The sequence below is a fragment of the Artemia franciscana genome, chromosome 4, assembly GCF_032884065.1.
Source record: "Artemia franciscana chromosome 4, ASM3288406v1, whole genome shotgun sequence".
In the NCBI taxonomy this organism is placed as follows: domain Eukaryota; kingdom Metazoa; phylum Arthropoda; class Branchiopoda; order Anostraca; family Artemiidae; genus Artemia; species Artemia franciscana.
Genome location: NC_088866.1, coordinates 24565118 through 24589958, shown reverse-complemented (window position 1 = coordinate 24589958; position 24841 = coordinate 24565118). Strand labels below are relative to the sequence as shown.

The 24841-nt window shown below is 35.7% G+C and overlaps 1 protein-coding gene and 1 long non-coding RNA gene across 4 annotated transcripts in view; both read left to right on the top strand.

Moving 5' to 3' along the window:
- The window catches only part of LOC136026190 (large ribosomal subunit protein uL16m-like), a 287794-nt gene that overhangs the window by 62522 nt on the left and 200431 nt on the right, over positions 1–24841 (top strand). The window lies entirely within an intron of this gene.
- The window catches only part of LOC136026189 (uncharacterized), a 77399-nt gene continuing 69647 nt past the window's right edge, over positions 17090–24841 (top strand). The window contains exon 1 of the long non-coding RNA XR_010617234.1: positions 17090–17276. This is a non-coding gene — a long non-coding RNA (uncharacterized LOC136026189). The remainder of the gene's footprint in view (positions 17277–24841) is intronic.

The window sequence follows — 24841 nt, the reverse complement described above, 5'->3', positions numbered from 1 at the left end:
TTTTTTTTGTTTTTTTTTATTTTTTATTTTTTTTAGTTTTTTACCTTTTTTTAGTTTTTTTAGTTTTTTTAGTTTTTTAGCTTTTTTACTTTTTTTATTAGTTTTTAGTTTTTTTTTGTAGTTTTTGCCTTTTTTTAGTTTTTTCAGTTTTTTTTTTAGTTTTTTATTGGTTTTTACCTTTATAGTTTTTTTAGTTTTTTAGCTTTTTTATTTTTTTTATTAGTTTTTAGTTTTTTTTTGTAGTTTTTGCCTTTTTTTAGTTTTTTCAGTTTTGACGTCACCTAATCCAGTTTTTTCAGGTGACGTCACCTGACACATCCATCCACACATCCATCCACACATCCACAGACAGACAACTTATTTTTATATATATAGAAGATATATATATATATATATATATATATATATATATATATATATATATATATATATATATATATATATATATATATATATATACATTAAAATGCTTACATTAATATGCATAAACTTACATTAAAATTTAGTTTTAATTTTCGTATTTTAATGTAAGTTCATATATACATTTTTTTTTCTGGTGTTGTGCTGAAGACAGCCCCTGGACATAGGGCTGAAATATTCACTGAATTGAATTTCACTTTCTTGAAAAATTTTGCTATTGTTTCTACGCTGTGTTTGTTTGATATGGAAAGGTAGTGTGGTCTTCGTTGCTATTTACATGCCAACTTGCGCAGTTTTTATGGTTCGAACTTATTTTATTTGGTTTTGTCAATATTATATTATGCAGGAATTGAAAATATTTCTTCCTTTTAATTGACGAATCTATTCTCCAACAGGGTGTGTTGGTGTCACAACAAGGTGCTGCGCAAGCTTACAGGTGTAGATTATTGAGACAAATGTAAAACCAATGATGCAGAAAATTATGAATTTGAAATAAAATTCCTCATCTCTGTCCCAAATTCTATATAAAAAAGTGCAAAGTATTTCTGAAATGCTCCTTGACTTATTGTTAATGATCGTAATGGCCCACTGAATATGAGCCTTTATTATTGTTACATCTATATAATAACAAACATATTATAATACTAGCTGTTAGGGTGGCGCTTCGCGCCACCCTAACAGCTAGGTGTTGACCCCAACACCTAGTTGTTGGGGGCGCTTCGCGCCCCCCAAGCCCCCCCGTGCGCGTAAGTCGTTACGCGCCATTGTAGTTGTGTCCCTGTGTCCCACCTGTGAATATAGATATATATATATATATATATGTATGTTTTTAACTACATAAGACTTGCGAATATACAACATTCTTCGCTGTCCCATTGTCTGTACATATAAATAGATTGTCAGGTTTACCGACTCTTGAACATGCAACATATAATTGTCCATGGGAAAAACAATCCGTATTCAGATCTATACCTCATCATTTTAATGATTGCCCTTGAGCTTTGTTGATGGTGATTGCTAATCAAACATTCCCTGTGTCCCCATCGTCATTTATATATCCCCCCTGTTCCCCCGGCGTCCCCGTTGTAGTTGTGTCCCTGTGTCCCAGTCGTCATTTATATTCCCTGGGTCTCGGTCGTTATTTGTGTCCCGGTGTCCCAGTCTGTAATATCTCTTTGAGTGTCCCGGTCGTCATTTATATTCCCTGTGTCCCGGTCGTCATTTGTGTCCCAGTCTTTAATTTCGTCAGTCGACAAACAACTTCATGACGACATACAGCTCAATCCTTATAATGACGTCAGTCGACAAACATGACGTCAGTCGACACACAAACATGACTTCTGTCGACACACACGTCCCAGTCGTCGTTTGTGTCCCGGTGTCCCAGTCTGTAATTTCTCTTTGAGTGTCCCGGTCTTTTTTTGTAGTTTTTACCTTTTTAATTTTTTTTCCATTTCTTAGTTTCTTTTTCAGTTTTTAGTTTTTTTTTAGTTTTCTTATTAGTTTTTAGTTTTTTTTCTTTTTATTTTTTTTGAAGTTTTTACCTTTTTTTTATTTTTTTTTTATTTTTTTTCTTTTTTAGTTTTTTGTTTTTTACCTTTTTTAAGTTTTTTTTAGCTTTTTAGCTTTTTTAGTTTTTTTAGTATTTTCTTTTTAGTTTTTAGTTTTTTTTCCTTTTTTCTTTTATTTTTTTTTTTTGGTTTTTACCCTTTTTTTAGCTTTTTTTTCTTTTTTCTTTTTAGTTTTTTTTTTGTAGTTTTTACCATTTTTAGTTTTTTATTTTTATTTTTACTTTTTTTTAGTTTTCTTTTTCTCCTTTATTTTTCAGTTTTTTCCTTTTTTTTAGTTTTTTTTCTTTTTCAGTTTTTATTTTTTTTTGTTTTTTATTAGTTTTTAGTTTTTTTTCTCTTTAGTTTTTTTGTAGTTTTTACCTTTTTTTTAGTTTTTTTTTTAGTTTTTTTTCTTTTTTAGTTTTTTACCTTTTTTTTAGTTTTTTTGTTTTTTTTAGCTTTTTTAGTTTTTTTAGTATTTTCTTCTTTTTTTGTAATTTTTCCCTTTTTTAGTTTTTTTCTTCTTTTGTATTAATGCTAAAGCCAAGGTTCGAACCTGGAACCTCTCGGACCTAGAACCTGGAACATAACGCTTTACCGACTCAGCTACTTCGGCTTGAATACATTTGTTTTTGAATTGGTATACGATGAAATAATTCAGACGTCATATGTGGACAGACAGACAAACAACTTATTTATATATATATATATATATATATATATATATATATATATATATATATATATATATATATATATATATATATATATAGATTATTGTGATTCTAATTATTAATAGCACTGGGTCACTAAAATGGTAACTAAGTTTATAGACGTATGTATATATCTTATCTTTTAATATAGGCTATTCATATAATGAAGAACCATAAATACTGAAAGTTTTATACCAACACATACTAGTGGTTGAAGTTTTCTCACAATTACTCCTGCTTGATGATTTTGTGTGGGTTAGCTAAGGGCTAGTTAATACATAATTATGGTATTGTGTACTGTGTTCTAAAAGGTATTGGCCATGGCAATATTAAATGAAAAACTCTCTTCTAAGTGAATTCATTTACATAAACCCAAACCAGTGCGGAAATTACGCATCTATTTCTGTGCTCCGTTGCTAGCCTGAGAAATCGTCCGTATATTTCAACACATAAAAAACATTCATCACTCATTATACTGGCCAGTCATTTCTCATTAAACATTCTCTTTTCATACACTTACTTTTGTAATTTCCTCAATTCTTCACATATACACATCATACGACCCACAACTCTCACCCCCTCGTCCTTTCCTAAATATTTTCTCTTGTCCCAAAAGGTAAGTTATTCGTCCCAGTTCGATGATATACATTATATCCCCCAATTTATATTGGGGGATATTTAGTGCCTTATCAATTTAAAACTATTATAACTCAAAATTATATGCATTTTTGCTGCTTTAATGTTATTGTAGAGTATTGGTGAATGAGGTCACTTTAAAAGTTGCCTTTTCGATGTGGAGGTTATTTTCTTGCAGAAGCTTGTTAAGTTTGTTATTTTTGATATTCCCAAGTTTTAACAGATGTATACATAAATACGACATCGAATAGCATCTCGCTGTTCGAGCAAGTTCTTGCTGTATTTTTTGGCCTTAAAACCAACAGATATTCTAGCTAGAGTAAGACCTGACTAAGTCAGAGTAGGAAAGGTGAACCAGACGTATCGTGGTTGCTCTAAAAAGGTAACCCCAGTCTCTCTATTTTGGACCAGAACGCTTGCTTACTGTCACAAACGCATGATCATGTACGACGGCATTATAAACTGTGCCCTCTGTTTCAAATTTGAACCAGCAGTAGCGTGGAATGGTTTTTTATTGGATGAATGGTCGGATGAAATAACTTTCAACTAATCAGAGTCGTTTTCCAGTGACGAAAAGCTATTAAAAAGTAAAATGGTATTTTATGCCTTAAGCCAAAACGTTACTGACAGCCAATAAAAAGTAAAATGAAAATTTCACTCTACTGTTGGTTCTCTTTTGAGACAGATAGCCTAAAATTTAAGACAAGTGGCTGAAACATGAGACAGATGGTCGGACCTGCCGTACTGGGGGATTTCGCAAATGGACTGGTCTAGTTCACCACCCTGTAAGAACAATACAATTACGTCACATTTGAATCTGAAATCACATTTATACTAGAGAGTGTGGAGACCAGTCTTAATTGATGTAATGAGGTTACTCAAAATTATACACAATAGAAAGTATAAATAGCTGTCAGTGCCAAAACCAGATATTCAATATTGTTCATTGCAATTCCAATTCATGGAAAAATATGGGGGTCAGGGAGGTTAAAGATTTTTCCTATTTATAATGAAGATACAAAATATATTTTTTCAAAATCTATTCGAGGATTTTTGGTTTTTCCAAATTTCTTTCATTGAAAACAGAAATAAAGGCATTTTACTTTTTTTAAATCTTGTCCCTTCCAAGTGTTGCCCCTAATTGTTATTTTTTTAATTCCCTTATAGTTCTTTATATTTTATTTTTATTTTTCTAGGCTTTTTAGATTTTTTTTTTTAAGTTTTTGTCTCCTGGAGAAAGATCGCTCTTAGTTGGACTTCAGCTTGACAAGAATGAGCGTCAAGCAGGCAAATCCTGGGGAAGGATCACCCTCATTCTTAGGATGCAGAATGTTGATTTTCTTGCATCTGTTGAGCAATACAAAGATCATTTTATAAGCTGCAACAATTGGAAAAACTTATACCCCATAGCACGAAAATTGCAACTATAAATATTTAATAAACTGTGGCCCTCCCCTTTCACTATAAATAAAAGTGTTCACTAAATACAAGTTCACTAGAAATAAAGGTTCTAAATAAAGGTTCACTAGAAATAAAGGTATTTTATTTTTTTTAACCTTGCCCCCTCCAAGTGTTGCCCTCTGATTGTTATTTTGTTTTAAATTCCTTTTTAGTTCTTTACAGCTTTTTTTGATATTTTTAGACCTTTTAAATTTTTAAAAGTTTTTGTCTCCTGGAGAAGACCGCTCTTAGTTGGACTTCAGCTTACGTAGTAAAGATGACAAGAATGTGTCTCAAGCAGGCAAACCCTGGGGAAGTATCACCTTCACCCTTAGGCTGTAGAACGTTTATTTTCGTGCATCTGTTCAGTAATACAAAGATTATTTTATAAGCTGCAGAAAAAACTTATATCCCATAGCACCAAAATTGCAACTATAAATATTTAATAAACTGTGACCCTTCACTATAAATGGTTTGACCAATTAAAAGGGGTGGTACAAATTCTTGGCGATTTTTCTCCTCCCAAAATTCTAATTTCGCCATTAGGGTTGATCGTATTTCAAATATTGCCGTTTTCTCTGGTGTCACTTAAAAGGCCACGATCTCATCAAAATTTATGGATAAGCCATAAACTAAGAAATTTATTGGGATTTGTTGGGGATTTATGGGGATCGTTGAGTAATTTGTCTAAGAATACTGCTTAGACTATGCTAATTTCTATGTGTGCATTCTTGAGATACTATATTTTTGTATGCAACCTTTCTGCCGCAAGACCTGATTAATTGAGTATTTTTGGCGTCTATTATGGTAGAGTTGTCTCTGAAAAATATTTGTTTGAATTGGCGCTCTACAAATAGAGAATGAATAAGAAAAATGGATGGATGCGCTCGTGATAAATTAGTTCCTTTTTATGCTTGAAAGAGAATTGTAAGAAAAAAGAGAATTGAAAGAAGCACAGTATTTTGACTGTATAATTTATCATTGCACGCTTTTCGCATTTCTAACAGACAAAAAACATATTGATACTTAGAAGTATTTGTTTCGATCCGACGCAATTTTAGGAGCTTTAGCCAATTTTTTGGTTACTATGGGTCATGTTCGTCCTTTATTAGGTTACAGCTACCGTTGCAACCATGATATTATTTGTCTCTTACGTTTTTTCGGGTGGTTGGACTATGGTTGTTTAAACACTACATTGTTGTATCTTATGTTTTTAGCTCCAATTTTGTTCAAATAAAAGTGAGTGCCCCTATAGCTGGTGTCGTCATAGTCAAGTCGATTGATCATACATCATCATTATCAAGCTAATCGTGATACACATATGCAAGACACTTCGAAAGGGAATGTGTCCATTGACAATTCATGCCAGCACAAGTGTTTAATTAGTGAGACAATCATAACCAAAGTAATCACTTTAGTAAGAAGAAAAATAATCAAAAACATTGCACCAAATCTCTTCCAAGAAGAAAAAAAAAATATAACTCATACTAACTAAATAATTTTTATGTGTATTTTCTTATAAATTCACAAGGTTTTTAATATTTCTTATCTAGGCAGTAAGTGTATCGTTCCTTAAATTATCTATCATTTTAAATGAATCTAGGGAACGGAAGCATAACATGGGGGGATTCTATACATGTGTTTGTTAATTATGTTGTTTATTTGAGTAGAAACACTACTTTCCAATTTTAATTACTCCTCTTTGTACTTTGGAAAACAAACGCTAGTGATTTATCCACCATGGAGATCTAATTAGTAAGTTATTTAGTTATCTAATTAGGACAACATGAAAAATAACAAATGAAAGCTGTCTTTGAAGAGTTTGGTTTGATTATTATTAGTTTTGGTTTCATGATATATCTTTTATTTTTGATCAATCATCTTATCATATCCACACTTCCCAGAATCTGTACGAAGCTGTCATTCGTTTGGTATCTTCATAAAGAATATTTAATTTTTTTTAGCCAATATTTTTTTTCCTCGAGTTGATGTCTCTGTATTGGATTTTGATATTTGTTTGAGCATGCGCTATTTCAATTTTGTTAATTTTTTGGTTTGTAATCATGCTCTACTCTCCTGCCTAGCTTGTGATCTCGGGGATTCTTGAGTCGACAGATTGGATTCTTTTTTCGTTTTTTATTATATATATATATATATATATATATATATATATATATATATATATATATATATATATATATATATATATATATATATATCTATATATATAAAAATAAGCTGTAAGTTTGTGTGTTTGTCCATGTTTAGTGTTTGTCCGCATATGTGTGTTTGTTTGTCCGCAAATAACGCCATTATAAGTATAGGCTTGCATATGACGTCAAAGGCTTTGTATATGACGTCAAAGGCTTCGTATATGATATCATTCTAAGTATATAAGGGGGCGATTCAAAGAGAAATTTTAGTATAAATCTTACAATGACGGAAGAAACCGCCGAGGAAGCTGCTCAAAGAGTTAATTCAAAGAGAAATTTTAGTATAAATCCTACGATGGAAGAAGAAACAGCCGAGGAAGCTGCTCAAAGAGTTAATGCCAAAAGGCTTCCGGCTAATAGAGAAAGTAAGAAAAGAAAGCGTGCCGAGGAATCACAAGAACAACGTGAAAACAGACTCGCGGCTCAAAGAGAAATTACCAAAAGAAAGCGTGCCGAGGAAGCTGCTCAAAGAGTTAATTCAAAGAGAAATTTTAGTTTAAATCCTACAATGGCAGAGGAAACAGCCGAGGAAGCTGGTCAAAGAGTTAATGCCATAAGGCTTGCGCATAGAGAAAGTAAGAAAAGAAAGCGTGCCGAGGAATCACAAGAACAGCGTGAAAACCGGGTTACGTCTAAAGGAGAAATTACCAAAAAAAATCGTGCCGAGGAATCACAAGAACAACGTGAAAACAGGCTCGCGAATCAAAGAGAAATTACCAAAAGAAAGCGTGCCGAGGAATCACAAAAACAACGTGAAAACAGGCTTGAGGCTCAAAGAGATAATGCTAAAAGAAAGTGTGCCGAGGAATCACAAGAACAACCTGAAAATTATCGCCTGGCATTCTGGTACAGCCCAGTCGAAGATTATAGCTTTAGTTGATGCGTTCAAATCGGGACTATGTCTAAATTTGTCCCTATTGCAAGGCCTTGAAATTTAATGCTGAAACAATGGGAATGTGCTGCGCCTCAGGAAAAGTTAAACTTCCTCAAGTGGCTGCACCACCAGAGCCATCGAAAACTTTGCTTACTGGAACTACTTCAGAATCTAAGCGTTTTTGTTAAACATCAGAAAACATAACTCATGTTTTCAAATGATGTCGTTTGGTGCCCAAATCGAAAATCAAGATCAATTTATGTCTACTTTCAAAGTAAAAGGGCAAATTTGTCATAGAGCAGGGTCCCTTCTACCATTCTCAGGTGAGAATCATACATTTTTACAATTCTATTTCATCAGTGACAGCAATTCTGAATGGAATGCACGTTGCGAAATTTCTCCCGACGTTGAAAGGACTATTGTTTCCCAATCTTTTCCACGAAAATAATAATTTAGTGTGTCTGATCAAAACAGCAATCGATTTGATGCCTACTGATACGCATAAAATTGTTATTTCCGCTGACAAAACGCCTCCTGGCCAACATGTGCGTAGATACAATGCTCCAACTATCGACGAAGTGGCAATCGTTATGGTCGGTGATCAGTTTTTACCTCGAGATATTATTCTTCATAAGCGTTATGAAGCGTAAGCGTTATGAATGCTTCATAAGCATTATTCTCCCAACAGCTAGTATATAATAAAAATAAGTTGTCTGTCGAGTGACGTCATGTCATCATGTCTTCATGTCGTCATGAAGTTTGTTGTCGTCATGTTTGTTATGACGATGAGTCACAAAGAATCACAAGAGCAATGTGAAAACAGGCTTGCGCCTTCAAAAGATAATGCCAGATTAGGAATGTGGATTTCCGTCAACGAAGGCGTGTCGAGGAACTACCAGAGCAACGCGAAACCAGACTTGCTGCTAAAAGAGAAAGTGAAAAAAGAAGGCGTGCCGAGGAATCACAAGAACAGTAAAAAAACAGGCTTGAGGCTGATAGAGAAAGTAAGAAAAGAAAGCGTGCCGAGGAATCACAAGAGCAACCTGAAAATTATCGCCTGGCATTCAGGTACAGCCCAGTCGATGATTATAGCTTGAGTAGATGTGTTCAAATCGGGACTATGTCTAAAATTTGTCCCTATTGCAAGGCCTTGAAATTCAATGGTGAATCGATGGGAATGTATTGCGCCTCAGGAAAAGTTAAACTTCCTCTGTTGGCTGCACCACCAGAGCCATTGAAGACTTTGCTTACTGGAACTACGTCAGAATCTAAGCGTTTTTTATCACAGATCAGAAAATGTAACTCATGTTCCCAAATGACGTCGTTTGGTGCCCAAATCGAAAATCCAGATTAATATATGCCTACTTTCAAAGTAAAGGGACATATTTATCATAGAGCAGGGTCCCTTCTACCATTCTCAGGCGAGAATCATAAATTTTTACAATTGTACTTCATCAGTGATAGAAATTTTGAATTGAATGCACGTTGCGAAATTTCTCCCGACGTTGAAAGGACAATCGTTTCCCAATTGCAACATCTTTTCCACGAAAATAATAATTTAGTGCGTCTGTTCAAAACAGCCATCGATTTGATGCCTACTGATACGCATAAAATTGTTATTTCCGCTGACAAAACGCCTCCTGGCCAACATATGCGTAGATACAATCCTCCAACTATCGACGAAGTGGCAATCGTTATGGTCGGTGATCAGTTTTTACCTCGAGATATTATTCTTCATAAGCGAAACGCTCAGTTGGTAAGAATTGCTGAAACTCATCGATGCTACGATTTCCTACAATATCCTATCATTTTTTGGGATGGAGCCGACGGCTATCACTTTAATATTAAATTGATAAATCCAGCCACTAACAAAGAAATGAATAAGAAATGCAGTGCAATGCACTATTATTCCTATAGACTAATGATTCGGCAGGATGAAGACAATTATATTTTAAAATGCTGTCAATTGTTTCACCAATACATCATTGATAGGTATTTAAAGATTGAATCCGTCTGAATCAGACCAAGCTCCGCTCTGAACAATACATTCATTTGCGAAATGCAGTTGTAAATGACGGTAATACCACAAACGTTGGAAGATTAACGATTTTACCTTCGTCATATGCTGGCAGTCCCCGTCATATGCATGAATATGCTCAAGATGCTATTGCGTATGTTCGTCTCTATGGCCGTCCAGATTTATTTATTACATTTACATGTAATCAATCTTTGGACGAGATACAGCAGCTTTTACTTCAAGGACAATCGGTGGTTCATAGACATGACATTACGGCCCGTGTCTTCCGGTAAAAGTTGAAATCACTGATAAACTACATAGTAAAACTTGAAGTGTTTGGGTCAGTGCGATGCTGGATGTACTCAGTGGAATGGCAAAAACGAGGATTGCCACACGCACATATACTAATCTGGCTACATTATAAAATTACTTCTAACGAAATTGATGATGTGATTTCCGCTGAAATACCTGATGAAAATGTCGATAAGGGGTTATATGATATTGTTGTAAAAAATATGATACATGGACCTTGCGGTGCACTGAACGAAAATTCACCATGCATGGCCAAAGGAAGATGCACAAAGAAATATCCTCGACTTTTATTACCCAACACAATTACTGGCAATGATGGTTACCCACAATATAGAAGAAGATCTACATAAGATGGCGGTAAAACAGCAATAATAAAGAAGCGTAACGGTACCACCATCGAAGTAGATAACCAGTGGGTTGTTCCATATTCCCCATTATTATCAAAAACATTTAATGCACACATAAACGTTGAATACTGTAACTCCGTAAAGGCAATCAAATACATATGTAAATACGTCAACAATGGCAGTAACATGGCAGTTTTTGGCTTACAGTCCGAAATCAAAGATATCGACAAGATCGTGCAATATCAGACTGGAAGATACATAAGTAGTAATGAAGCTGTTTTGCGAATTCTTTCATTTCCGATACATGAAACGTAGTCCAGCTGTTGTTCACTTAGCGGTACATTTACAGAATGGTCAACGTGTGTATTTTTCGGAATCCAAACTGCAACAAAGAGCCCTGAATTCACCGGATACAAAGTTAACTGCTTTCTTTTCGCTATGCAAAAATTATTCTTTTGCAAACAAACTGCTGTATACTGAAGTGCCTTCGTATTACGCGTGGAATACTAAAAATAAAGTATTTGAACGTCGAAAACAGGGTAAATCAGTCGACGGCCAACCTACTATCTTCAAAGATACCACGATAGGAAGACTCTACACCGTTCACCCCAATCAACATGAATGCTTCTTTCTACGCCTGTTTTTGATGAATGTACCCGGTCCGACGTCCTTTGAGTATTTGAGAACTGTAAACGGTACTATACATGACACTTACCGTAGTGCATGCCAAGCTCTGAATTTATTGGAAAATGACCAACACTGGGATAACTGCATCAATGACGCGTGCGAAACGTCAACTCCAAGTCAAATTCGTGCATTGTTTGGAATCATACTAACAACTTGCTCTCCTTCAGCTCCTACAGGGTTATAGGAAAAATATAAATCGAAAATGTCCGAAGATTTACTCTGTCGAAAACGGTTAGAGACATCAAATATGACTTTTGATTCTACATCAGAAATTTATAACTACACTTTAGTTATTATAGAAGATTTGTGCGTATGTATGGCAAACAAACCTCTTCAGGATTTGGGAATGCCTTCACCTAATCGTATCGCTGCTGTTTCGACATGTGTAGAATTGGATCGTGAACAAAGTTACAGTACGAGTGATTGTCGTATGTACAAAATAACATTTCCAAGTTAACGTCGGAACAAAAAGACATTTATGATACGATAATGCATTGTGTCGATAACAACGTTGGAGAAATTTTCTTTTTGGATGCGCCAGGAGGTACTGGTAAAACGTTTGTGATAAAACTGATTCTGGCATAAATTCGATCAAAAAATGATATAGCGTTGGCAATTGTGTCGTCTGGAATAGCCGCAACGTTGCTGCCTGGTGAAAGAACCTGGTGCTCATTCCGCTTTGAAATTGCCTCTGAATTTGCATTCTACAGAAACTCTCACGTGCAATATTTCCAAATCATCTGGGATGGGTAAAGTATTGCAGCAATGCAAAGTTATTACTTGGGACGAGTGCATAATGGCACACAAAAAATCGCTCGAGGCTCTGGATCAATGTTTGAAAGATTTGCGAGGGAATTCGAAACCCTTTGGCAGCACATTAATATTGCTTGCGGGAGATTTTAGGCAAACATTACCTATAATACCTAGATCAACCCCTGCAGACGAAATGAATGCTTGCCTGAAAAATTCTAATTTATGGGCACACGTAAAAACATTAAAATTAACTACAAATATGCCTGTCCGATTGCAAAACGATGACTGGTCAAACATTTTCAGATCAATTGCTGGCAATTTGAAACGGAAAGTTCCCAGTAGACTCAATTTCAGGACCTATACAACTACCTACTGAATTCTGTAATTTAGTGACGTCCAAAAATGAATTGATTGAAAAAGTATTTCGAATATTCTAAGCAATTATAAAAATAATAAATGGCTAAGTGAAAGAGCGATTCTTGCACCCTAAAATATAGACGTCTACGAAATCAACAATATTGTTTTGACCAGGATTCGAGACCAGGCAGTCCTTTACAAGTCAGTCGACACAGTTTTGGAACCAAATGAGGCGGTTAATTATACATCTGAATTTTTAAATTCCGTGGATCTTTCAGGGTTTCCACCACACGTGCTACAACTGAAAATAGGCGTACCAATAATACTGTTAAGAAATATCAACCCACCAAAACTTTGCAATGGCAAGCGACTTATGTAAAAAAAGCAATGGCAAACGTAATAGAGGCCACAATCTTGACAGGGCCTTTTGAGGGCCAGGCTGTTCTTATTCCTCGCATTACCATGATTCCAACGGATCTGCCTTTTCAATTTAAAAGATTGCAATTCCCTATTCGATTAGCATTTGCAATCACCATCAACAATGCTCAAGGTTAATCATTTGAAAATGTGGTATAGATCTTAATACTGATTGTTTTTTCCATGGACAATTGTACTTTGCATTTTCGAGGGTCGGTAAACCTGATAATCTATTTATATGCAGTGACAAATGGACAGCGAAGAATGTTGTATATTCGCAAGTTTTACGCAGTTAATTTGTATTGTATCTATCTATCTATCTATCCATCTATATAAAAACGAGTTGTGTGTATGCATGTTTGTTTGTTTGTAAAAAGAGCGTTTGTATATGACGTCATTATAAGTACATAAGGCTTTGTATATGCACAGACACTGGGAAAGCCAATAATGTTGTATATTCGTGATTTTTACGTAGTTTGAAACACATATATAAATCACCCCATCAGCTAGTCTATATATATATAAAAATAAGTTGTCTGTCTGTGTGTCTGGCTGTCAGGTGACGTCATGTTTCTGTGTCGACTGACGTCATGAAGTTAGTTGTCGTCATTTTTGCTATGACGGTGACCTCATTAAAGATATTTAATCATGAAGTTAGTTGTCGTCATTTTTGCTATGACGGTGACGTCATTAAAGATATTTAAGACATATATGTTCACGTAGAAATCTATTAATGTTTAAGTTTAAAATGACTGATGAACTTACAATGGCAAAAGCCGATGAAGATGCTCAAAGAGTCTATGCCAAAAAACTTTTTGCTGATAGAGAAAGTCAGAAAAGAAAGCGTGCCGAGGAATCAAAAGAACAGCAAAGAAACAGGCTTGAGGCTGATAGAGGATATGTATGCTAAAACTGAATCAGAACGTTTGCTATATATCCGCCTGAATCAGACCAAGCTCCGCTCTGAACAATACATTCATTTGCGAGATGCAGTTATAAATGACGGTAATACCACAAACGTTGGAAGATTAACAATTTTACCTTCGTCATATGCTGGCAGTCCCCGTCATATGCATGAACATGCTCAAGATGCTATTGCGTATGTTCGTCTCTATGGTCGTCCAGATTTATTTATTACATGTACATGTAATCAATCTTGGGACGAGATACTGCAACTTTTACTTCAAGGACAATCGGCGGTTCATAGGCATGACATTACGGCCCGTGTCTTCCGGCAAAAGTTGAAATCACTGATAAACTACATAGTAAAACTTGAAGTGTTTGGGTCAGTGCGATGCTGGATGTACTCAGTGGAATGGCAAAAACGAGGTTTGCCACACGCACATACTGGCATACTGGCACAGTTACTGGCAATGATGGTTACCCACAATATAGAAGAAGATCTTCTGCAGCCCGAAATCAAAGATAACGACGAAATCGTACAATATCAGGCTGGAAGATACATAAGCAGTAATGAAGCTGTTTGGCGAATTCTTTCATTTCCGATACCTGAACGTAGTCCAGCTGTTGTTCACTTAGTGGTACATTTACAGAACGGTCAACGTGTTTATTTCTCGGAAACCAACGTGCAACAAAGAGCCCTGAATCCACCGGATACAAAGTTAACCGGTTTCTTTTCGCTTTGCAAAAATGATTCTTTTGCAAAAAAACTGATGTATACTGAAGTGCCTTCGAATTACACGTGGAATACTAAAAATAAAGTATTTGAACGTCGAAAACAGGGTAAGTCAGTCGACGGCCAACCTACCATCTTCAAAGATACCACGATAGGAAGACTCCACACCGTTCACTCCAATCAACATGAATGCTTCTTTCTACGCCTGCTTTTGGTGAATGTACCCGGTCCGACATCCTTTGAGTATTTGAGTACTGTAAACGGTACTATACATGACACACGGTAGTGCATGCCAAGCTCTGAATTTATTTGAGAATGACCAACACTGGGATAACTGCATCAATGACGCGTGCGAAACGTCAACCCCAAGTCAAATTCGTGCATTGTTTGGCATCATTTTAACAACTTGCTCTCCATCAGCTCCTACAGAGCTATGGGAAAAATATAAGTCAAAAACGTCCGAAGATATACTCCATCGAAAACAGTTAGAGACGTCAGATATGACTTTTGATTTTACATCAGAAATTTATAACTGCACTTTAGTTATTATAGAAGATTTGTGCGTACGTATGGCAAACAAACCTCTTCAAGATTTGGGAATGCCTTCACCTAACCGTATCGCTGCTGTTTCGACTTGTGTAGAATTGGATCGTGAACAAAGTTACAGTACGAGTGATCTATTGTCGTATGTACAAAATAACATTTCCAAGTTAACGTCGGAATAAAAAGACATTTATGATACGATAATGCATTGTGTCGATAACAACGTTGGAGAAATTTTCTTTTTGGATGCGCCAGGAGGTACTGGTAAAACGTTTGTGATAAAACTGATTCTGGCATCAATTCGATCAAAAAATGATATAGCGTTGGCAATTGCGTCGTCCGGAATAGCCGCAACATTGCTGCCTGGTGGAAGAACTGCTCATTCCGCTTTGAAATTGCCTCTGAATTTGCATTCTACAGAAACTCCCACGTGCAATATTCCCAAATCATCTGGGATGGGTAAAGTATTGCAGCAATGCAAACTTATTATTTGGGATGAGTGCACAATGGCACACAAAAAATCGCTCGAGGCTCTGGATCAGTGCTTGAAAGATTTGCGAGGGAAGTCGAAACCCTTTGGCAGCACATTAATATTGCTTGCGGGAGATTTCAGGCAAACATTACCTATAATACCTAGATCAACTCCTGCCGACGAAATGAATGCTTGCCTGAAAAATTCTAATTTATGGGCACACGTAAAAACATTAAAATTAACTACAAATATGCGTGTCCGATTGCAAAACGATGACTCTGGTCAAACATTTGCAGATCAATTGCTGGCAATTGGAAACGGAAAGCTCCCAGTAGACTCAATTTCGGGACGTATACAACTACCTGCTGATTTCTGTAATTTAGTGACGTCCAAAAATGAATTGATTGAAAAAGTATTTCCGAATATTCTAAAAAATTATAAAAATAATAAATGGCTAAGTGAAAGAGCGATTCTTGCACCCTAAAATATAGACGTCTACGAAATCAACAATATTGTTTTGACCAAGATTCGAGACCAGGCAGTCCTTTACAAGTCAGTCGACACAGTTTTGGAACCAAATGAAGTGGTTAATTATCCATCTGAATTTTTAAATTCTGTGGATCTTTCAGGGTTTCCACCACACGTGCTACAACTAAAAATAGGCGTACCAATAATACTTTTAAGAAATATCAACCCACCAAAGCTTTGCAATGGCACGCGACTTGCCGTAAAAAAACAATGGAAAACCTAATAGAGGCCACAATCTTGACAGGGCCTTTTGAGGGTGGGGCTGTTCTTATTCCTCGCATTCCCATGATTCCAACGGATCTGCCTTTTCAATTTAAAACAATCTTTTTATATGCAGCGACAATTGAACAGCGAAGAATGTTGCATATTCGTAAATTTTACGCAGTTAATTTGTATTGTATCTATCTATCTATCTATCTATATAAAAACGAGTTGTGTGTATGCATGTTTGTTTGTTTGTAAAAAGAGCGTTTGTATATGACGTCATTATTAGTACCTACGGCTTTGTATATGCACAGACAATGGGAAAGCCAATAATGTTGTATATTCGTGATTTTTACGTAGTTTGAAACACATATATAAATCTATCTATATTCACAGGTGGGACACAGGGACACAACTACAATGGCGCGTAACTAATATGGTGCGTAATGACTTACGCGCGCGGGGCGGCTTGGGGGGGGGTGCGAAGCGCCCCAGCAACTAGGTGTTGGGGTGGCGCGAAGCGCCACCCCAACAGCTAGTCTATCTATATAAAAACGAGTTGTGTGTATGCATGTTTTTTTGTTTGTAAAAACAGCGTTTGTATATGACGTCATTATAAGTACATAAGGCTTTGTATGTGCACAGACAATGGGAAAGCCAAGAATGCTGTATATTCGCAAGTTTAACGTAGTTTAAAACACATATATAAATCTATTTATATTCACAGGTGGTACACAGGGACTCAACTACAATGGCGCGTAACTAATATTGCGCTTAACGACTTACGCTTGGGGGGAGGGGGGTTCGCGAAGCACCCCCACCAACTAGGTGTTGGGGTAGCGCGAAGCACCACCCCAACAGCTAGTATATATATATATATATATATTTATATATATATATATATATATATATATATATATATATATATATATATATTTATATATATATATATATATATATACATATATATATATATCTATATATATAAAAATAAGCTGTCTGTGGATGGATGTATGGATGTGTCAGGTGACGTCACCTGAAAAAACTGGATCAGGTGACGTCAAAACTGAAAAAACTAAAAAAAGGCAAAAACTACAAAAAAAACTAAAAACTAATAAAAAAAATAAAAAAGCTAAAAAACTAAAAAAACTATAAAGGTAAAAACCAATAAAAAAACTAAAAAAAAAACTGAAAAAACTAAAAAAAGGCAAAAACTACAAAAAAAACTAAAAACTAATAAAAAAAGTAAAAATGCTAAAAAACTAAAAAAACTAAAAAAAGGTAAAAAACTAAAAAAAATAAAAAATAAAAAAAACTAAAAAAAAGGGAAAAAACTGAAAAATAAGCTAAAATAAAGGTAAAAACCAATAAAAAACTAAAAAAAAAAGGAAAAAACTAATAAATGACGACACTCAAAGAGAAAAAAAAGGCAAAAACTACAAAAAAAACTAAAAACTAATAAAAAAAATAAAAAAGCTAAAAAACTAAAAAAACTAAAAAAAGGCAAAAACTACAAAAAAAACTAAAAACTAATAAAAAAGCTAAAAAACTAAAAAAACTAAAAAAAAGGCAAAAACTACAAAAAAACTAAAAACTAATAAAAAAAATAAAAAAGCTAAAAAACTAAAAAAAACTAAAAAAACTAAAAAAAGGTAAAAAACTAAAAAAACTAAAAACTAAAAAAAACTAAAAAAGGTAAAAACTAAAAGAACTAAAAAAGAAAAAAATAAATGACGACACTCAAAGAGAAAGCGACCAGGACAAAAGGAATGTTCGATTAGCAATCAACAAAGCACCGGGACACAGGGAGTATAAATGACGACCCGGGGGAAACAGGGGGATATAAATGACGACCGGGACAAAAAAACTAAAAAGAAAAAAAAACTAAAAACTAATAAAAAAACTAAAAAATCTAAAAATCTAAATAAGCTAAAAAAGAAAAAAAAAGGAAAAAAATAAAGGAGAAAAACAAAACTAAAAAACGAATGTATATACAGACCGGGACACCGGGATACAAATGACGACCGGGACCCGGGACACAGGGAATATAAATGACGACCGGGACACAGGGACACAACTACAACGGGGACACCGGGGGAAACAGGGGGATGTAAATGACGACCGGGACACCGGGACAGGGAATGGTCGATTAGCAATCACCATCAACAAAGCTCAAGGGCAATCATTAGAATCATGAGGTATAGATCTGAATACAGATTGTTTTCCCATGGACCATTATATGTTGCATGTTCAAGAGTCGGTAAACCTGACAATCTATTTATATGCAAAGACAATGGGACAGCAAAGAATGTTGTATATTCGCAAGTTTTACGTAGTTAAAACCATATATATATATCTATCTATATTCACAGGTGGGACATAGGGACACAACTACAATGGCGCGTAACTATTATGGCGCGTAACGACTTACGCGCGCGGGGGGGCTTGGGGGGGGCGCGAAGCGCCCCCACCAACTAGGTGTTGGGGTGGCGCGAAGCGCCACCCCAACAGCTAGTATATATATATATATATATATATATATATATATATATATATATATATATATATATATATATATATATAAATGTATTTTCTTTTTATATTTCGTCTATATTCTTTTCTCCCCTGCTTCTTCCTGGAGATGGGGCCTTGTATGGGAAATTATGTTGATTTATTTTACTGTTGAAAATTTGGTTTTGAATGAACGAACACTGAATATATAAAAAAAAGTTGATGAATCTCGTGTTTGTAATAAGTTCTTAGATCTTCTAACACATTTTTTTTTAACTTCAGGATAATCTGTCTTTTCGTCACAAAAGCATAACGAACGCTGGAAATTGTTCCATTCCTTCATTCCCGTGTTTAAAATGGCCTTTATTATGAATTATCTCTGAATCTTGACCTTAGCAAAGTCATGTACAACCGTCACCCCTGACCTTTTGAAACATATTTAAACAGATATTTCATGCCCCTCACAGAGCCACGACTTTCGCCGTTTATATGGCAATTCTATTTTTACGAAAAAGAGATATATGCTACAATTTGAAAATTATTTATAGTTCTTGTACACATTACTGCAGTTCGACTATTGTTTTATCGACTATATTTAAGATATCCATCGTAATTTTGAATGAATTCCTCGTGAAATGATTTTTAAAAGCCCCTTAGACATTTAATATCAGCCATGCACAGTGAATGGAAGCTTTGACCCCGTAAGGATTAGAATAGAATAGAATATGATTTATCGGCTAAAATAGCACATTTTTTAGCTATGTCTTATGTCTTAGTTACAATAGCATGCAGTGTCGGGCTGATTTCTATATCAAGGGTTTCTGAGCTATTCCGAGTGCAGAACAGAGCAGTCTGTTCGCAAAACAATGTTTTAGTGAACAAGGAGGGAAACACTTTAGATGGAGAAGAAGAAGAAAAAAAGGTATTAAAATGTCTCTGAATGCATGCTGAGAAACCAAAAAAGGGAGCAAAAAAGGACCAAACCATGCAAAAAAAAACCTACTATCATAGGTTCTGCATCATTCCTTACGGTTTCTGTTTCTCTCCGACATATAACTGGAGGGTCTGTGTGGTCTGAAATCAGAATACACAGCAATTAATTTTGTCAATATCTTCGCTATTCCTGGGTTTACCTGAATATTGGAGTCTCGCTCCCCGCCGTACCCGAAAGTTTGTTTTTCTATGTCGTCCATTATAGCTTGAAGCTTCGTTTTGAAAACTTGAGCAATTAAATCTAACCTGAACTCTGGAGATTGAGGTCTTGGGAGATTTTCCATGAATTCTGCCTGTTAATAGTCACTAGTCATAGTGACAAGGAAGGCAGGTTTTCCGTTATCTCTAATATCGGTATTAGAATCGTATTGATGCATCTATATTGATAGTTTGGTATTAGAACTGTCGGAAAACTGAATTGCCTGAATTGTGAGATTTCTGGGAAGAATAAACACTCTCCACCTACTAAGATATCATCCAAGTTCTAAGAAAGCTGTGAATATGCATTATGCGATGAAATATTAGAGAACTTACGGAAAATTAAATTGCCGAATAGTGACATTTTTGTTGAAAGAAGACACCCTCCAGGTACTAAGCTTCAGTTGATATCTTTCAATTTCTAAGAAAGCGGAGGAAATTTCTATATAATAGGTGCTATGGAATATTAGAGAACTATGTGGAAAACTGAATTGCTGAAATTGTGAGATTTTAGGGAAAGAATTCACATCCTCCAGCTACTAAGGGTCAGTTGATGCCTTCCAAGCTCTCATTCTTTTGTTGTTTGAATTAGTATCGATGCTTTCGCATAATCTCATCATCAGAATAAAATTATGGGCCTTGCAGGTGGTGAGATTGATCTCCAGGTCCCGTATTATCAAGTAGCAATTAGTCCCACTGCGCCACTACATGATTATCTTCCAAGGTCTATGAAAGTGGGTGAAACGTCTATAGGATGTGCTAAGAAACATTAGTCTATAAAAGTGCCCTATGTGCTAATACCAAAGTGTATACCATGAATTTTCCGAAATCACGCTGTTACCAGGAGGCAATCCAACCAAAAAAGCTCGGTTTTGCCTGTGATTCATTAAGTGTGTTTAATTTTCGACGCTTTAGATATTTTTATTCAGTGTATAGTGCCGAAGTTTGCTTGCTTTTATCTTTAACTCAATAAACCACGGTAATTTAGCTGTGGAAGGAGCTAATTAAATACATTTTTTATGGATAATCAGTGCTTCTGGTATTTCATTTGTGTTTTATGGGTTCTGTGGATTATAGAGATTGGTCTTCTTATGTTATGAATTGTAAAATCATCATAAGCTACTACTACTACTAACAACTTACTGCAGCACCAAGCAGCCTAAGACCTACATAGCCGTGCAAGCTTAATTTGCACCCCAATCAATTCAAACTTTCAGCCTTTACCCCCTTTAATGGAGTCCACGATTAACACGATTTATACAAGTGTGTATATTCACTATTTAACCGAAAAGCTGTACAATTTTAAAAATTATTTACAGCAGGTGTTGCGTGTAGCGGAAAATAATGTTACGAGGTTTATCAAGGTTTTAAATAAGAATCGTTCCGCCCTCCTTTTTAAACACTCGACGTGACATGTATTTTATTTGTGTTAAAGCTAATTGTTACGCAACGAAATCAGTATCGATTGTCGAATTCTATTAATTTCGAGAAAGATGATAGCAAGTCTAAACTCCGCCTGCTTGACCCTAAATAAAATCTAATACTACCTTAACTATTAATAACTGTACGCACTCTTCAACCGACCCAGTCTGTTCAAAGCTTCAATTCCCCTTTCCATAAAGTAACAGTTTCTTTCAAACGGTTTCTTACGACTTCTTCCCCTTCTCATTTGGGGACGACCTGCTTTTCGTTTAATCCAAAATGAATGGCCAAACAACACATCTTCGTAACTTGTCAACCGTCAAGCGTGGCATAGCCATGTTAACTATTTAATACAACTATTATATAACCCTAATCTATCTTATGAAGGAAATGGTGACTGAAAACACTATGGTGTTGCTGAAAGATGAAAAGATTTCAGTGGTTGCAAGTGAAAAAACCAAAGTTTATCCCTCTATATAAATCATACATGAATATGATTTTACATTTTTATTGTTAAGGCTGAAGATGGCGCTGTACTATTTGTAGCAGAATTAATTCATGCTTTGTTATTCTATAATTTCGCTATGGTTTCTTCAAACGAAAGATTTAAATGTTAAGCTTCAACATATTTCACATTACTGTTCTTCGTCTAAGGCTGTGTCCGTTAATTGGTGAATATTTGTTGAATCTTGAATTAAGTTTTGCTCTCCTTTCTGTGATTCAAGGTAATTTTTATTTTCCAGAATTTTGAAAGTCCTATGTTTTTAAGGATTTCTAAGATAATGTGCATACTCGGCTTTAATTATGCAAAGTCTTGAGATTGAGAATTTCTTCATTTAAGTACAGAATAAAAAAGGAAAACTCAAGTCCCTTCCCAAAAGCCTCAATAAATTCAAACACAGGAAATAAAATCCCAACTGGAAACTCAAGTATTTGTAATATGCTAGATTTAACTGGCGGAGAAAAAATCAAACGAATTTTGCATATTCATTCCAAAGGCGCCGGCAGAAAATTATCCAGGAGGAGGGGAGGAGCGTCAGACTGACTGTCTGGTATGCGACTGACCGCATCTGACTTTGTAAGCTAGACAAAAAACACGTTTCAATCAAGCTTTTAAGGGCTACATTGCGAGAAAAGATGAGATGGCTAGGACATGTTCCATGAATGAAGGATGACAGATTGCCAAAGATGATCCTTATCGGCCAGCCGTCTAGAGCCAGACGAAAACCAGGTTGTTGCCCGAATGGGGTGGGCGGATGTCGTAAGGATAGATTTAAGAAGAATAGGAACTTATAGGGAGGGTGTAAAGAAGGAAGCTTGAATAGGTTGGGATGGAGGAGGAGCGTTTGCAACTGTTTTGGCCTCAGGTGGCTTGGTCTTGCAGTGAGTTTGTAGTAGCAATAATAGTAGAAACTGAATTTCCTTGTCAGTCTAGATTTGGTGCTTAGAATTAGTTAACCTTGTTTTAAAAAGCTAGGCCTGTTTTTCTTTTCTGGAATAAGCAGTAACTTGATTTACTAATTTGAAAAAACGTCGCATAAATAGATCGATGCAATTTCAACAGACTTTTTTGCATGGTACTACAAACACTAGTTTCTATTTTCTCTTTGGATTGACTACTACTTTTACTACAACTAAAAATAACTTGGTTGCTCTTTGGTTATACATAAGTTTCACCTTTTTCTCCATTCCATACAGTTCCAATATTCTTTAAATCCTTTCGTACGACCGCTTACCACCCGAGTTTTAGACAGCTTACTTGTCATTTGACCCCAGAGAGATGGCCAAAAAGTAGATTCTTTGAAAATCTGTTATTCGTCACCCTTAGAACTGGCCTAGCCGTCTTAATCTTTCTTTAAAATCTGAGATAAAGCCAGATTTTCCGTGCAACTTATTGTTCAATACAGAATCAGTCAAACGAGTAACTAATTCTCCTTAGAGTCTAAGGCTTAGACGAGACTCTAAGGCTTAAGGCTTAGACGATTCTTTTGGAGAATTATATAAAATAAAAAGTTTTTTTTAACCGCAAGTAAGGAGCGACATTTAACTTAAAATGAACAGAGATTACTCTGTATATGAAAGGGGCTGTTCCCTCCTAAACGCCCATCTCTTTACGCTAAAGTATTTTTATTGTTTTAAAAAGTAGAGCTGTGACAAAGAGCGTAAAGAGCGAGGATTTCAGGAGGGAACAACCCCTAATAACGAACATTTACCGAAGAATGAAGAGAGAGAGAGAGAGAGAGAGAGAGGGAGAACGAGAGAGAGAGAAAAAAAAACACACACAAACACATAAAACCTGAAACACAAAACAGACACACATACACAGTGAGAGAGACAAAAACACACCCATAAAACAACAGACTCAAACAAACACCCAAAGAAAGACAGAGACAGGCAAACACACAATCATACACAGGCAATGTGAGAGAAAGAGACACAAAAAACGCACAAAAACAGACACAGAGACAGACAAACACGCAGTCAGACACAAAGACATGATGAGAGAGAGACAAAAAGACCCAAAAAATACAGTCAGATACACACAAAGACACACATAGAGGGGTAAACACAGAGTCAAACATACAGGCATGGTGAGAGAGAGAGATAAACACCCACAAACATAATGTCAGACATAAAAAACACAAATAAAGAGACAGAGACAGAAAAACACCCAGTCAGACACACAGGTACGGTGAAAAAGAAAAAACACACAGACAAACACACAGAATCAGTGGATTCAGCCCTCTTCTTACGTGCTACTAGGTTAGGATAACCTAACCGACCTAACCTACACACGGTAGGTTAGGTAAGATGGCGCACCCCTCTAACAAACAAGATAATTGACTTTGCATGTTTGTAAGTGTTTTGTCTCTCTCATCGTGCCTGTGTGTTTGACTGTGTATTTGGCTGTCTTTGTGTGTTTTTATCCCTCTCTCACCGTGCCTGTGTGTTTGACTGTTTGTTTACCCGTCTCTGTATGTATGTTTATGCATTTGTGTGACTGACTGTGTACTTTTTCTCTCTCTCATCGTGCCTCTGTGTCTGATTGTGATTTTAGCCGTTTCTGTGTCTATCTTTGTATGTCTTACTCTGTTTGTGTTTTGTCTATCTCTCACCGTGCCTGTGTGTCTAACTGTGTGTTTACCCGTCTCTGCATCTATTTTTGTATGTGTTAATCTGTGTATTTGTAAGTCTCTTTGTGTGTCTGACTCCGTGTGTTTGTGTGTTTTGTCTCTCTCTCTCTCACAATGCCTGCGTTTTTGGACTGTGTTTATCCATTTCTGTGTCTATGTTTGTGTGTCTGACTCATTGTGCCTGTGTGTGTTTTTCTGTCACGCCGTGTCTGTGCGCATAACGGTGTGTTTGCCTGTCTCTCTGTCTTTGTGTGTCTGGCTCTGTGTTTGCGTGTGTTTTTGTCTCACTCTCTCAACGTGCCTGAGTGTTTGACTGTGTTTGCCTCTCTCTGGGTGTTTTCCGTGTCTATTTATGTATCTGTCTTTATGTGTGTTCGTGTTTATGACCATCTGGATTTCCTATGTATTATTCACGAGTTTTAGTGGTTGACTTTGATTTCCACAGTTTGGTCTTGATTTCTAAG